Source organism: Mustela putorius, unplaced genomic scaffold (genome assembly GCF_011764305.1).
Source record: "Mustela putorius furo isolate JIRA1106 unplaced genomic scaffold, ASM1176430v1.1 tig00000174_pilon_pilon_pilon, whole genome shotgun sequence".
Lineage (NCBI taxonomy): Eukaryota > Metazoa > Chordata > Mammalia > Carnivora > Mustelidae > Mustela > Mustela putorius.
The window spans coordinates 30,110,082-30,127,503 of NW_025421304.1; the positions used below are offsets into that span (position 1 = coordinate 30,110,082).

Here is a 17,422-nt window from a genome sequence, read left to right on the forward strand (position 1 = left end):
TCAATTTTTATAATTTAATAGAATATTGCCATGATAAATTAGTATCTAAAATTTAAACATCTTGCACAACAGAATTTGGAATAAGAGATCTTTGATAATTTTACATTGTGGACATAAGAACATCATAATGAGGCTTCCATGGTGTTAGACCACATTTAGGAAATGTAGCAACTGCAGAAGGGTAGAAAAATGGCTGCAAAAGCATTGTCAATCTTTAGAAAAATGACCAAAATGGTAATTTAACATTAATATTTAAAAAAATCAGTGACCCTGGGTATGATTCTGTTGTTAGTCTACCATCAGCCGGTCCTAAAATAATGAAATAAATAACAAAAAGTGGTACAGTCTTAAGACTATAGCAAGACTATAGACATGAAGCAGCATCAGAATTTTAAAAAATAAACAAGTCATTGCAGAAAAACTTCATTAATGATTTATAAGAGAGGATACACATCATGTTAATTAAATTTACAGATGATACTAAATTGAATAGTGTTGACAAAACCAGTGAGGGCAGATAAAAGGGACCTAAAGTGGTTAGAAATATGGGCAGGAAATGAAATGTGATTCAACCTGGAAAAATGTAGCTAATACATCTGGGGAAAAATAATCAGAAACACAGCCATTCAATTGGCAGGATATACAGTACTTGGAAAGCAGTAATACCAAGAGACTTTGAAATGATAGTGGGTAGCATATTATATATGATCTTGTAATGCAATATGAGAGTAAAATCAGTCAATGAGATTTTAGTCTGTATATGCAAAAGCTTTATGTCATATAACTCGAAGATAAAAGTCACTTAAATGATGCTGCTGAGATCATAACATGAATACCAGTTTAAGGTGTAAATACCTCAAGTAAATTGAATAGCGCCCAAACTAGAAATTAAATTCATAATAGACTTTAAACTTTAACTTGAAGAAAAATATTAAAATAAAATATATATTTGTCCATCTTTGAGTCCAGTTATGATAACATTTCACAAATATTTGAAAGATGTAAACATCATGGAAGCCAAGTCTTTTTTAAGGGTACAATAAGGGGTTTATAGTCAAGTAATGGGATGAAATTAAGTAACGGAAATTTAAGACTGAATCTGGGAAATGTTTCCTGACAGTGAAATCTATTAGTCTCTGGAATGGATTCCCTAGAGGAGTGAGGGGAAGTTCCATTGCTCTAGTCATTGTACTAGATCAAGACTTGGACATCACATTATTTTAAAAAAAAAAAAAAAGGTAAAAACTAAATTGACCATTTTGCATTGGCAGAAATGCACACAATAACATTGTTGGGTCTCATCTAATTGTTGTAGACAGTCTCAGACTTTTCGGAAATATCTTATTATTAAGGAACTGCATGTTAGTTTTTAATGAATGATTTCTAAAAGACCCAATTTATATTTTCTAGCTTATGGACTTCAATTTCCTGGATTTATTTTCTTCCAAGTCCTAGGAATGCTAGAAAAGAAAACACCCCTTCTTTCCCCTGTTGATGAGATATGGCCTTAAATATTCCAAGCCTTTTGGATCAAATCAGATGAAGTAGCTAAAGTCTCACTTACACTAGTGCATTGAAAACATATTTTTACTGCAGTTTTGCAGCCACAACTATTCGATATATAAAAATTCATTCACTTCCTTTTCTGGGTTAATCCACAGAGATTTTTACCAGATGGTGTCCTGGAGGTACTATTTACTTTTAGCAAAGCAATATAACTGAGTTTGAAAAATACAGAGTAAAGTATGCATTTCATCCCAACATTAAAACATTCCGTCAATTGTAGTCTTAAATTATCTAGGCTAAAATTTTCCTATAACTTTGTTCTATGTTACAACAGAGTGAAATGAATATGGAAGAATACTTACAAATGACAATCAGTTTTAACCCGAAGTGTGATTTCTCTAAGCCAAAAACAAATTAAATTTTGTGTCAAACTTGAAGAGATAAATTTTATATATACATATATTTATGTTTTAAGGTATATATATGTGTATGTATATGTATACACACTGCACTTTACATGATTAGTCCTTGTTAATATTTCTGTAGAAAAAAGTAAAGAAAATAGAGGATTCTATTCTTTTTTTAATTAACATATAATGTATTATTTGCCCCAAGGGCACAGGTCTGTGAATCATCAGGCTTACACATTTCACAGCACTCACCACATAGCACATACCCTCTGCAATGTCTATAACCAAGCCACCCTATCCCTAATCCCCATCCCCCAGCAATCCTCAGTTTGTTTCATGAGATTAAGAGTCTCTTATGGATTGTCTCCCTCCCGATCCCATCTTGTTTCATTTTTTCCCCTCCCTACCCCCCAAAATCCCTCACCCTGTAGGGGCTCCTATTCTCAAGTGCTCAATAGTCTAGCTGGAGAGAAATATGTAAAAAGTAAATATAGGTGATGCAGAGATATGTCAGTTACTTAATAAAAGCATTTAGTTGGAATAGTACAAATTATGTAGAAAATGACAAATAGATTTGATTCAGTGGAGTGGAGAGTCTGTTGATGTTGAATAAGAAATGAGCTGGTGAAATGAGACTACAGAATTTTAATAGTGTATTAGGGTTCTCCAGAGAAACAGAACCAATAGGGTAGAGTCATGTTAGATAGATAATTGATTGATTGATTGAAAGATTTACATTGATTTATCTGAGTTTGTTGTGATTATGAAGCCTGGCAAGTCTAAAATCTGCAGAGCTGTTGTTCTAATTCAAAGGCTTTTAATCAAGAAGACCTGATACTACAGTTTGAGGGCCATCAGGCAGAATTCTCTCTTACTGGGGGAGAGTCAGATTCGGTTCCCTTCAGACCTGCAACTAGTTACATGAAGGTCACCCACATTTTGGAGTCCAATTTGCTTTATTCAGTTTACTGATTTAAATATTAATCTCATCTAAAACCGCCTCATAGAAACACTGAGAGAATGTTTGACCACATAATTTGGGTACCGCATGGCCCAGTCAAGTTGACATATAAAATTAACTGTCGGACGCCTGGGTGGCTCAGTTGGTTGGTTGGATGACTGCTTTCGGCTTAGGTCATGATCCCAGAGTCCTGGGATTGAGTCCCGCATCGGGCTCCCAGCTCCACAGGGCGTCTGCTTCTCCTTCTGATCTTCACCTCGCTCATGCTGTCTCTCACTGCCTCTCTCTCAAATAAATAAAGAAAATCTCTTTTTAAAAAATAAAATAAAATAAAGTAAAATTAACTCGCACAGAGATTGAGAAGAATCTGATTTATAGAGAACAATTTTAAGTTTTGGGGTAAGAAAATAACAATAGAAATAGCACTTAAGAACTCTTCTAATAGCTAACTAGAAAAGATGGGAGAAGCAGGCTTGATTCAAGAGAAATTTGGTAGCTTTGGAAAAAGAAAGGAAGGAGATTCCAAAGACATTTCTGAGGAGGAAAGGATCATGTCTTGTACAAGAACTATAAATGTAGAGAGTCTATGATTTGTTTTTAAAGATAGAGAGCAATCTGGTGATTTGGATTTCAGTGGAAATTGTGGACATTGAGAAGATTTCTCTGCTTTATTTTCTTGCCAAAATGACTTCTTTTGTCCACCCCTGAAAAAACAACTTGGAAAAACCACAGTTTCATTCCTCTTCACCTTTAAATGTATTTAAGATATATTTAATTTGAGGGAAATAAATTATTAGTTCTGATTTTGGTATAATTAAAGTATAATATAACATGTCATATATAATTAAATAATAATAAATTTTAGGTGTTAACAAGCCATCCAAGAAGAAGTGAGTTACATAATTACATAAGTACATGGAGTTAAAAACTGGCCCTTTTTTCTTACTGACTAAGTGGTATTGCTCTAGGAATGCAGCCTTCCTGCTGTCACAGAAGTAGGACATCTGTTTTTTAGTTTTGGGATATTTACATATTTTTCTTTTTGTTACAAACAAAATTCAAAAGTCCCCCTAATCCAAGTAGGTAAGAAAAAACAAACATAAATTAGAGGTAAATCTTGACTTTAGACCAAGTCACACTTTTAAACAACATGCCTTAAATCTAATCTCAGAAGCAAAACTCAAATTTACTAAATAGAATTCTTATGTTTGTATATTACAAACATAAGACAATTCTGAGCTATTAATAACATGGTGGTACCCTGCTGGGCAGCAAATATTTCAACTTGCAGAGTTTTTACTTCCTTGTGTATTTATTCAATTATTTGTGTTACTTTTGCTGCAGCTTTCAAATTCTTCTCTCCCAAACCCTGTAGAGGTTCCTTAGATGTCAATATTGAAGAAAGTTCAGGAGTCTGAGTGGAAGAGGTCTGAATGTCCACTTGGCTTCGTTCAGGGCAGCACCAGATTATTTTTGTTTTATTAAGTTTCTAAAAAAGATTTCTTTTGTCCATTCCTGAAAAAACAATTTTGAAAACCACATTTTTATTTCACTTTACTCTTAAATATAACAGAAATATTTCTGTCAAAGATTATACTAAAAAGCAAAGCTATATTCTAGATATTTCATAACCTGTATTTAATCTTAGGAATAGACCCCTTTTATAAACACAAAACAATGGTTCCACTCTTTTAAACAGAATTATTGAGATATCATTCTTATACCATGGAATTCTCCCATTTTCCATATATAATTCAGTGGTTTTGAATATAATCATTTATGCAGTTATCACCACAATCAATCTTACGATGTCTGTATCACCCCAGAAAAAAAAAAAACCACACTCCCCATTTCCCCCTGACTCTCCCAGTCCTCTTAGCCCTAATATACTTTTTGTCTCTATGGATTTATCTATTCTAGATGTTTCATATAAAAAGAATCATATGATATGCAGTCTTTTGTGACTGGCTTCTTTTACAAAGCATAATGTTTATTGGTCAGCTGTATTGTAACATGCATCAGTACTTCATTCCTTTTTATTCTTGGGTAATACTCCATTGTGTGCATATTATCACAGTTTGCTTTTATGGTACCATTTTTGCATATTTAATGTACATTCCAATTTTTAGAAACACATTATGTACAAGGACAGATTACATGTATGTAAACCATGTAATATTTTCAACTGATTCAGATATAATTATTATGTACAATGTGATATGCTAGGTATCATAAGGGAAACCAAAAGAAGGTAAGGTAAAGTATGGTTTACTAAGCTCATTCCCATATTTTCTAATATTCTAACTTCAGTTCTGTGGATAAGCCTCATTATTTCTTAATCCCAAAGAATTACAGGTTTAAGCAAGCTACTTAACCTTTTCGGGACTCAATTTACTTATCTGAAATACAGAATGATAATAATAGAAAAGCATAAATGAAATAATACATATAGATTGTTTAAATGGGGCCTGAAACATAGTTATTTCTCAGTAAATCTTCTAAGACCAGGAAACAAATTTATTGCCCTCCAGGACCACACTTTTTAATATAACCATTACCCACATTTTAGATGCTCAATAGTCACATGGGTCTAGCGGCCATTCTATTGGACAGCACAGATATAGAATATTTCTATCATTGTAGAAAGTCCTATACAACTTTCAACTTTTATAAATTCTGTAACAACACTGCTATAGGGTCTTTTTTTTTGTTTTTTTAAAGATTGTATTTATTTATTTGACAGAAATCACAAGTAGGCAGAGAGGCAGGCAGAGAGAAAGACAGGGAAGCAGGCTCCCTGCTGAGCAGAGAGCCTGATGCGGGGCTCGATCCTAGGACCCTGGGCTCCATCCCAGGACTTTGGGATCATGACCTGAGCCAAACACAGAGGCTTTAACCCACTGAGCCACCCAGGTGCCCCAACAACACTGCTATAGGATCTTAAAATGCAAAACTATCATAGGACAATTACATAACTGCCAAACACAGAAGAAAATTCTGAGGGAGTGATCTTGACAGTATCACATATCCTCAGAGTAGACTCGGATTTCTTCCTTCTTTAATGGTCGCCTGTGGAGGAGGTGCTACTTGAGCTAGACCTAGAAATACAGGTATACACAAAAAAAGGGATTATTTAGTAGTATCAGATTTGGTGGGTATATACCAAAGCACAGTTCATTTAAATGAAGAAAAGGATTAATGGGAGAATAATGAAAATAATACTAATGAATTAGGGATTATAGAAGGTTTCTCATTATGCAAATTTTTTATGCTTTAAGTCAACATTGGAAGTCATCAGATTTTGAGAAGGGAAAGGATATGTTAGAAAAGTTTGATGTGACAAAATGGCTAGGATGGATCACAGACCAGAAGACTTAGTGAGAAGTTGTTGCTACAGGTCAGGTTCAGATGGTCAACAGCCTGAATTATAGTAAAGACACAGGAAAAGAAAGGAGGGTTTAAAAGAATATGAAAGAAGAATCAGGGCGATTGATTGGAATGGAAAAGACTTGAATGACTGGGTTTGGAGAATGAAGAAACAAGAAACTAAAAAGGACTGAGGTGTGGAGCCTATAAGAATAAGCAATAATATGGACACTTCTGAATAAAATATGGTAAGTTCTATTTTAGACCACAAACAAAATCTTAGTTGGGAATAATCTGCTTCTGTCTCAGTGGTAAAATTAACTAATTCATAAAAATGATGATCTAGTTTTAAAAGAGCTAATATTATTTGAGTGTCTGTCTTGAACCAAGAACTATATGGAGTGGTAATATAGTTTATCCTTTTTAATACTCACTATAACTGTTTAATATAGGTGTATAGTAATTATCCATATTTTACAAATCAGAAAATTGAAATTGAGAGAGATTAGTGGGAGGGAACCCACTACTTTTTAGAATTTGCCCATTATTTTTTTGTTGGTACAACTCAAATTTTAAAAAATTCTTCTTGAACTTTGTTTCTCTATAACTTTGTCATTAGTTCTTCTGTGAAGTAACTAAATGGTGCCATACCCTCTTCCCTCTTCCCAGCCCTTAAGGCTCTTCACATATTTTAGGACCTTTATGTCTTTTATCATCTATTCTGATGACTAAGCACCCTAACTTCAACATGTCCTCTTATAATGTAAGTCTTGTACCAGTTCCCTTCCTTGGATTCACTTTAATTGGTCACTGCCTCTCCTGAAAAATGTTGTGTCCAGAATAAATTAGTGTTCCTGGTATGGTTTGACCAATGTAGGAATCAGGGCAACTATTTCTTCTACATATACAAGTATTTGATATGTTGATATGTTGACAATTAAAGGGCTTCTCAGCTGAAATTTTTAACCAGAATTTGGAAATTTAGCATTGTTGTTCTTTTGTTCATTTATTAAGTATTTATTTCATATCTAACATATGGCATGTACTTTTTAGGTGCTCAGAACTAGAGAAAGAATTTTAGTGGTAATTGGCCTTAGAGAGAGCTAGATAAGAATTGACTATACATGTATATATCTTTATATATCTTTAAGGGAAATAGTATACCAAGGGAAGTAGAAACACAGAATTTTTTTTGGTGACTCTTCTGCTATGAGAGAGATAGAGAAAAGTAGTGAGAGAGGGATGCTAAGTATCTAAATGAAGCGGACAGAGAAAACAAAAGAGAGAATTTCAAGAAAGGGTAAATGGTTACAATAACTGAAACTTCAAAGAGGCAGAAGCTACCGGATATAGCAATTAAGAGAGTCTTGACTACTTTTCTGTTTAATGATAGTGATATCAAACTTTTAAAAGATTAAAGTTTTCAGGCACCTGGGTGGCTCAGTCAGTTAAGTGCCTGCCTTCAGCTCAGGTTGTGATCCCAGGGTTCTGGGATCAGTTCCTGCATCCAGCCTCTTGCTCAGTGGGGAGCTTGCTTCTCCCTCTCCCTGCCATTCCCCTGCTTTTCTGTCTCTCTCTCTCTCTCTCTGATTAGTAAATACAATCTTTAAATAAAAAATTAGAGTTTTAGGGGTGCCTGTGTGGTTAAGTGTCCAGCTCTTCATTTTGGCTCAGGTTATGATCTCAGGGTCCTGAGATCAGGCTCTGCACTCAGCAGAGAGTTTACTTAGGATACACTCTCCCTCTGCCCCTCTGTGTTCCCATGCTCTCTCGTTCTTTCTCAAAATGACTTTTAAAATAAATAAATAAAAAGTTTAAAGTTTTAGTGTTAAGAAGAGGAAAATAGAAGTCTTATTATGGGGCACCTGGGTGACTCTATCAGTTAAGTATCTGTCTTCGGTTCAGGTCATGATCCCAGGGTTCTAGGATCGAGTCCTGCACCAGGCTTCCTGTTCAGTGGGGAGTCCGCTTTTCCCTCTCCCCCACCCCACACTGGTCTGCATGCTCTCTCTCAAATAAAAAATCTTTAAAAAAAAAAGAAATCTTATTATGAACAGAAAAAGAGGATAAAGAAGAGACAGTAAGAGATACATATGGATATTTTTAAGGTAATTTTTGGAATTAGCCAAGCTGCTTCTATTCTCTATAGTTTATATGAGAAAGCAAACAAGTAATAATCCAGAAAATTCTTCAAAAGTAGCATGATGAGGAGAGACAATCCCGCTCAGATGTTAAAGATAGTATAAAGCTAACTTGATTTAAATAGTGGGGTAAGAACACATGAATAGACAAGCAGATCAGTTGATTAAATGGAAAGTATAGAAATAGACTCAAATACTTCTGGAAAGTTAGCATATAATAAAGGCGTTGTTTTGCATTAATTTGGAAAAAGTGGATTATTCCATAATAAATGATGTTGTGACAGCTGGTTAGCCCTTTGTATACATATGAAATATTGGATTCTTCCTCATATCTCACACCTTATAGAGCAAAGATTTAATCTTGAAAAAATGAAAACATAAAAGTACTAGAAAAAACTCCGGAATTTTTTTTTTTTTTAAATTACAGAAACAAGGACACAGACCTCAAAAGTCATAATGGAAAAGATTATTGACTAAATAAAAAAGAAAAGAAAAAAATCGCTGACACCATGAGGGGTGCCTGCGTGGCTCAGTTGGTTAAGAGTCTGTCTCTTGATTCTGGCTCAGACCGTGATCTCAGGGTTGTGAAATGGAGCCAGGCACTGGGCTCTGTGCTGGGCATGGAGCCTGCTTAACATTCTCTGCCCCTCCCCTTCTGTCTTTGTCCTTTTAAAAACACACACACACACACACAAACAGCAACACATAAACAGAGTAAAAAAAGACCAACTCTAAACTGTGGAAAAGTATTTATAATTCTATATTACAGATAAAAAATAATGTTAATACATAAAGAGCTCTTACAAATCAATTAAGAGAAATACCAACAAGCTGAAGAATATAAATAGGTGATGAGAAAGGAAATACATTGACTCCCCAAATCCTGAACAGATGCTGTTTTTCTTAAAAGGGAATTTTGAGTTAAAACTATACTGAGATACAATTTTTCACTCATTAGATAGGCAAAGGTAAAAATATTGATAGTGTTGTCAGGAAATGAGGAGGAAAAAGTATTCTCATAAATGGGAGTCAAAGTTGATAAAACCTCAAGAAAGCAACTTGTTAGTACTTCTCAAAGTTGCTGTAAATGTGCTTTCTGATCAGCCAGTTCTACTTTTAAAAATGTATCCCAAAGACACACCTACCCACACACGAAATGTTCTGTGTACAAGAGGAGTACTGGCATTGTTGTCTGTAAATACCAAGAGTGAAAATAAGCTAAATCCCCACCAGGAGAGGACTATTTAAAGAAACTCTGATATAATTCTGTGTATAATTTGTAAGTAAAGAAGTGTTATCATTATAACACAGAGGTCATGGTGATTTCAATGTAATTTTCCCTCACATGTTAATGCGCTTTGCACCAGGTAATGGTGGCTTCAAGTGCTTCTTTGTGCTACCTACCCCATTGTTAATGACTGCAGCTTGAACATTGCCTGGCAGCCTCCAACCAACCTGACTATTGAGGGACCTACAAGCAGAAACTGGGAAGAGAAATGTCTTAGTTGGTTTCCCCAGAGAAGACTCTCAAATAAGAATCTGAGTACTTTATCTTGGAGGTGATCCCAAGAAACTCTGCTAGAGGGTAGTGAAATAAAAGTTCAGGTCACTACTCAATAAAGAATGGAAAATCGAGTTAGGAGTACTATGTATAAACTCTGCATAACAGTGAAATATAGATGCCTGAGTTATCCAACTTAAATACCAGGGTAGGTTCACACTGAAACACATTAGTCTTTGGTTGACAGCTTTTACTTTTTGTTCTCGATCTCTCTACCCTTCTGGCCTGCTGTGTACAAGGGCAGAGTGGCTTAGGAGAAAGTCCTCAGGCTCTGCTAAGCCCCCTGCTACAAGCAAGAAGATGGGATGTATGGTGTAGAAGGGACAGGAAGGCAGAAGGGAAGGATGATATCCACTCTGTAGGCTATAAGGTGGGATGAAATGTACTATAAACTATAAGAGGTAACAAAAGCCAAAAGGACTTGGAGAGGGGAAGCTAACTTAGTCTTCAAGTCTGCAAGCTCTCTTTCTTAAGGATAATTCTCCAACATATTTCTCAGCAGCCTAATTTTGCAGAGACTCAGGTGTTCTCACACAGAGCTGTTGTAGCAGAAATACTGTATTTGTTGTAGTCATGTTGCTTAAGTGAAAGATGTGAGGCAGAGAAGTGCCTATACTATGCAGCTGTTAAAAAGGTTTTTAAATGGATCAGCCTTATATCAATTATTGGAAACATTTCTAAGATAAATGAAACACACACACACCATGGAGTAAAATAATGTGACCAATATGCTCAAGAGACAGGTTACTGTCTCCAAAGACTTACGCTATCCTTCCATATGAATAAATTTGAGTAAGTGCCAAGCCAGGGACTACATTTCCTAGCGTCCCTTGCATCTAAAAGGACCACGTGACTGTTATTTCCACTGGAGTATGTGCAGAGTGATCTAACTTCTGGGCAAGGTTAAAAAGCAGTTATGTCTTCTGTCTTATTTTTCCTCATTTGCTTCTGAAGTGAAGACTTTGAAACCCTGGACTGTGGCAGAACTTGGGTTTTTGAGGCACACATGGAAGGCTACTCAGTGAACACAGGACTGTTACATGTAAGTAAACGAACATTTCGTTTTGTTTAACCACTGAGATTTCAGGGTTTAATTATTGAAGCAGCTACCGTTACCTTAACCGAATAGTGTTTTGCCATTTGAATGTATCTCTAAAATTGAATATGTAAATATATGCTTCCTTATGTACAAAATGTGATTGAAAGAATACATAAGGAACTAGGAATGGTGGTTCATTTTGGAGGTGGATGATCAGGTTCAGCATATGAAGGAGAGTTACTTTTCATGTTCTCCCCTTTATATCATATTGTTTATATGAAATAACTAACCAAAAATTAAGGAAAAGATGAATATTTGAACTTAGAAAGAAAGAAAACAGTGGTGGGAATATTAAGGACACTGGAAGAATAAGAAAGTATTGAAAAAGTAAGTTCCTAGATGCATAAGGAGAAAACTGAGTCTAGGGTGTATAAGTTGACAGCTTGGAAACACTGGAAACATAAATCAGTAACAATTCCTTATCATCTGACATGGAAAGTAGCAGAAATAGCAGTTTATATTGTCCATAACAAGAAAAATGCAAGTGAAAACTGTACTGAGACACAATTTATCACTTTCAGATGAACAAAAGACCACAAGTTTGATAACTCAGTTGGCAAGGCTATGGGGAAATAGACACTCTCATATATCAATCATGAGAGGAAGAAGAATCTGGTAAGTTGTACCAAGCAGGTGACCAAGCATTTCCCCTTCTGGTAATCTATTTTACAGGTAAACCTACAAAGATATAAAATGGCAAAATATGCAAGGTTATTTTTTGTAGCATTGTTGAAATACAAAATTGGAAATAACTCAATGGCCCGATACAATGAAACACACATAGACACACACATAAATAAAACCCCATATACCAGTACAGAGATACAAAGATGGCAGTGGGGGAAAAGGGAGGGCAGTGGGGGAAAGGAGACACAAATAATAGAGGACTGTGTATTGTATGTTACTTTTTGTAGAAAGAGTAGAAAAACAGGAAGACCTATATATAGCATGTTTCATTGTATTTTTGTGAAGAAACCAGAAAGATAAATAATAAACTAGTAACAAAATGGTTACCAGGGTGCCTGGTAGCTCATTCAGTTAAGTATCTGCCTTTGGCTCAGGTCATGATCTTAGAGTCCTGGGATCAAGCGCCATGAGCCTGCTTATCCCTCTCCCTCTGTCACTCTCTCTGCTTGTGTTCTCTCGCTCTCAAATAAATAAAATCTTTTAAAAAATGGTTACCTATAAGGGGTGAGTTGATAAGAAATATGGAAATGTCAAGAATGGGAATGAGATTTCTCTATTATGTATTTTTATATAGGATTGACTGTTTAAAACTTTTTGTTATATACAGGAATAGAGAGTAGAATAATGAAACTTAAGACTTATCACCCAGCTCCAACAATTACAGATGACCCATCTAATTATAGATGTCCCTAACCCCTCACTAGGTTAAAGTCAATCTCAGACATATCATTTCATTTGTAAATATCCATGTATATTTCAGCGTGTATCTTTAACATAGAAACTATTTTTTAAATCATTATCACACTAAAAATTATAATTTCTTATATATAAAGGAAATTTAAAGAACATCTAATTAGAGTACATTTTTTAAAACATTACCTCAAACCAGGATCATACATTGTATTTTTTTGTTGATGTTGTTATATCTTTTAGATTATTTAATCTGGAATTATTTCTCTGTCATGTGTTTGATGTTTTTTAAAGGGTATAGGCTAGATATTTTGAATGATATCCCTCAGTTGGGTTTTTCCAGTGTTTTCTCATGATTATATTCAGGTTACAAACTTTTGGCAGAAATATCACAAAAGTGATGTATTTTTCTAAGTGAATTGTCTTTGGAGGCACTTGATGTCTTGTTATCCTGTTACTGTTGATGTTATCTTTATTTAGTTTAGGTAGTAGCTGGTAGGTTTCTCCATTGTAAAGTTACTTTTTTCTCCCATGTAATTAATAAGAATTCTGAGGGGAGACAAGTTGAGGCCAGAGAGATACCTTATTCCTTACAAAGCTTTCACCTAATTGTAAGGTATATTGATATTTTTTGCCTGAATCTGTTATTGCTATGCTGTTTGCCAAATAGTGACATTCTAACTCTGTTATTCCTTCTGTATTTATTAGTTGGTGTTCTACTCTAAAGAAAAACTTCTCTCCAAAGTAAAAAATAAATTTATATCAGTTTATATAGGCTTATATTTCTCATTATTTCGGTGCTTATACTGTCCCAAATTTTGCCAGTAGAACCTTCTTCAAGCTGGCTCTTGTGTCTCTTTTAGTGTATCCAGCACTTTTTCTTTTATCACTTCCTTGCTTTCTGATATAACAAGACATTCCAGGTTCATCTTATACATTCCTGCCCTCAGTCCTACCATAAGCTATTTTGCCAAGGAAATAGTTTCTTAAAATACTTGAAATCAAGATCTGCATACTAAACCTATTTATTATTGTACAATTTTCAGTTCTTCTAGGCCCAGTGTTGACTTTTGAATCACGTATGTGTATTACCCTTTTAAAAATTGTAATTTAAAAATTTAGACCTCAAATACACCTAATGTCACAAAAAAGATTGTAAAGCCAGTGAGTACACCATTAGGAAGATTTAATATAACACTTGAGGATGCAGACTTTGGAGCTGGTTAGCTCTACATTTAAATTTACTACCACCAGCTACTAGTTTTATAATTTTATTTTATTTTATTTACCTGCCACTTGGAGATGAGCATATATACCTCATTAGGTTGTTGTGTGGATTTAGTGAGAGGTAAAACTGGTGACACATAACATACATTTAAACATAGCTATTGCTTTATGAACAATTATATTAATACCTAGCACAGTATTGAACATTATATTGAAGAAGTATTTGTAGAGTTGAATTATAATGCTTTTCTCCCTTTATAAGATACACTTCTAGATTCATTGGTAATGAAATGTTTCTGAGCATTCCCCAAAAGCAGGAAAAAATATGGAGTGTAGTAACTTTTAGTCATGGGAACAACAACAACAGCATAAAACTCGAGTTACTCTTCAGTTGTAGGATATTCTGAGTTGATAAAAACTTGAGTTAACCATACTTAGATCAGAGTTGTTAGATAAAGCCAAATAATTTATGAAAGCCATTTATTCTAGGTTAATCCTATACCTGCGTTATTACTAAATTTCTTCAGGTCTACTATTAAAGTTTTTTATACTTTGCTACTTTAGGAGTACAGGATGAAAGTGAGAAACAGGAAGAATAGCAGAATATTGGATTTAATACAATAATAGAACTCATGCAATTTAGCATAGAGAGGAAGAGAATGTTCTTGTAAATTAGATTTGCAGCTCGTTCATACTTGTAATGTAGAAGTGTTCAAATTGAGTCTCAAGTTCAGGAAGACAGAAAGTTGACTGCTTTTGCAGTCACAACTGTCATATTTTCTTACTCTCCAATAGTTAGGAACCATTTTATATTCAAAATACAGAAGCAGTCACTTATGGAATTACTATTATTGTCACTAATAATCACTTCTACCCTGCCAGATCAGCAGTTTGTTCAGTGTTTTAGATAGGGAAACAGAAGTCAAGCCAGGACAACTATGATGGTGGCTAGTCACATATACTATTGCAAAGAACAGGGCTGAAGAAGGACCTTTTCCTTCAGCATAACTCTCTATATTTCATAACCTTTTCCCATGATTATTTGAACCGGGGAAGGAAAAAACAATCTTAAATTGTAAAACGATTGCCAACATGAATCAGACATTTCTCTTTCTTCTCATTTCATGGTTTATCTTAAAAGAATGTATGTTCTTGGGGTGAGTGGGTAGAGTATGTGCATGTGTGTGCATGTGTGTGTGCACTTTAGAAAAAAGGAATACAGAAAATATAAAATTGTGATGGATGGCCACAAGCTTTTTGTTGTTGTTGTTTTCTGTAGGCAGAGAGGCAAAACAATGGAAGGGAACTGAGGTAGCTGTCATATGTGAATTATGTAATAACTGCATTGGGATTTCATATATATATATTTTTATAGTTTTTAAAAATAAGTGAGTTAAGGGGACACCTGGGTGGCTCAGTGGGTTAAAGCCTCTGCCTTTGGCTCAGGTCATGATCTCAGGGTCCTAGGATCAAATCCCGCATCGGGCTCTCTGCTCAGCAGGGAACCTACTTCCTTCTCTCTTTCTCTGCCTGCTTCTGATCTCCATCTGTCAAATAAATAAATAAAAATCTTTGAAAAAAAAAATAAGTGAGTTAAGGAATTTTTATATTCTATATTTCCTGAGCAGCATAGTAAGGATTAATGAATAATTGTTTGACACCTTTAGGTATGCAGCTAAATGATATTAAATAGTTATAGCTACTGTAAAAAGACATTGCGACATGGCATAAGCTTGTGGCAACATGAACAGCTATTCTCAGAAGACTAGTATATATTTGTTACTCCTCCAAACTTTTCAGTGATTACTAGTGGATATTTCAACTTGGACATAAAAAACCATAAACTAGATTGAATTGTCTTAGTACAGTCTACGGCCATACCACCCTGAACGTGCCCGATCTCGTCTGAATTGTCTTAGTACAAAAAATTTTCTTAGGGGAATGTTCAGGTTTTCAATTTTCATTGTTTTTTAGAATCTAATGGTTACTTCACAGTTACTATTTCTTAAAATAGAGAACAAATACTGAGAGGAAGTCCTTTATCTTTTGTTATTCCTTTTACTGACCCAAACTGTAATACTGTAATAGTTTTAATAGTTTTAACTATGATGCATGTATGATAACTTAAACCATACCTCACTACCACCATTTTCTGCTATACCAATATAGAAACAACACTTAGAGCCCCAAATAGACTGTGCTCTTTTACTCTTTTTACTGTTTGCTCTGTGAGGAACACCTGATTCCTAGGATCTCCCTTGTTTTATTCCAGGCGATATTTACTTGACCAACTTCAAGATAGCTTACAAACCACCTCTACTAGAAAGATTTCCCTGACCATCTTCTGCTATCCATGGGCTTTCTCCCCATTACCACCAGGGCTGGGGGGTTGCCTCAACTTTTAGTTTCCTGTGTACTCACTGGTTTCCTTTCTCAAAGCATATTGAACAACAGGTTTTTGGGTTAATAGGAGACTACATTGCACCTTTTTAAAATTTTTCCTATTTTATTAAGATATAATTGACAAAAAACATGTTATTTTAAGTGTTAAAAAGTATAGTCACTATATAGTAATCCACTAAGGATATGTGCAAAACATAAAGCCTTTTAAAAACTACCTTTTAAATGCATACATAATGAATTCAGGGAACATGTCTGTATGCAGTATGAAATGATAAATGCACAGTATCAGATGTGAATTTCATTATCTTTCTGTATTGTGAAGAACATGTAAAGCACTTTTTTTTTTAAATTCCCACTTTTTTTTTTATTAATTTTTTATTTTTTATAAACATATATTTTTATCCCCAGGGGTACAGGTCTGTGAATCACCAGGTTTACACACTTCACAGCACTCACCAAAGCACATACCCTCCCCAATGCCCATAATCCCACCCCCTACTCCCAAACCCCCTCCCCCCAGCAACCCTCAGTTTGTTTTGTGAGATTAAGAGTCACTTATGGTTTGTCTCCCTCCCAATCCCATCTTGTTTCATTGATTCTTCTCATACCCACTTAAGCCCCCATGTTGCATCACCACTTCCTCATATCAGGGAGATCATATGATAGTTGTCTTTCTCTGCTTGACTTATTTCGCTAAGCATGATACGCACTAGTTCCATCCATGTTGTCGCAAATGGCAAGATTTCATTTCTTTTGATGGCTGCATAGTATTCCATTGTGTATATATACCACATCTTCTTGATCCATTCATCTGTTGATGGACATCTAGGTTCTTTCCATAGTTTGGCTATTGTAGACATTGCTGCTATAAACATTCGGGTGCACGTGCCCCTTTGGATCACTACGTTTGGTTCAACATCCGCAAATCAATCAATGTGATACAACACATCAATAAAAGAAAGAACAAGAACCATATGATACTCTCAATAGATGCTGAAAAAGCATTTGACAAAGTACAGCATCCCTTCCTGATCAAAACTCTTCAAAGTGTAGGGATAGAGGGCACATACCTCAATATCATCAAAGCCATCTATGAAAAACCCACTGCAAATATCATTCTCAATGGAGAAAAACTGAAAGCTTTTCTGCTAAGTTCAGGAACACGGCAGGGATGTCCATTATCACCACTGCTATTCAACATAGTACTAGAGGTCCTAGCCTCAGCAATCAGAGAACAAAAGGAAATTAAAGGCATCCAAATCGGCAAAGAAGAAGTCAAATTATCACTCTTCGCAGATGATATGATACTATATGTGGAAAACCCAAAAAACTCCACTCCAAAACTGCTAGAACTTATATAGGAATTCAGTA

General features: G+C 35.0%; 1 long non-coding RNA gene across 1 annotated transcript in view; it reads left to right on the top strand.

The window, feature by feature from the left end:
- The window catches only part of LOC123390979, a 197,076-nt gene that overhangs the window by 82,680 nt on the left and 96,974 nt on the right, over positions 1-17,422 (top strand). The window contains exon 2 of the long non-coding RNA XR_006605595.1: positions 10,900-10,987. This is a non-coding gene — a long non-coding RNA (uncharacterized LOC123390979). The remainder of the gene's footprint in view (positions 1-10,899; positions 10,988-17,422) is intronic.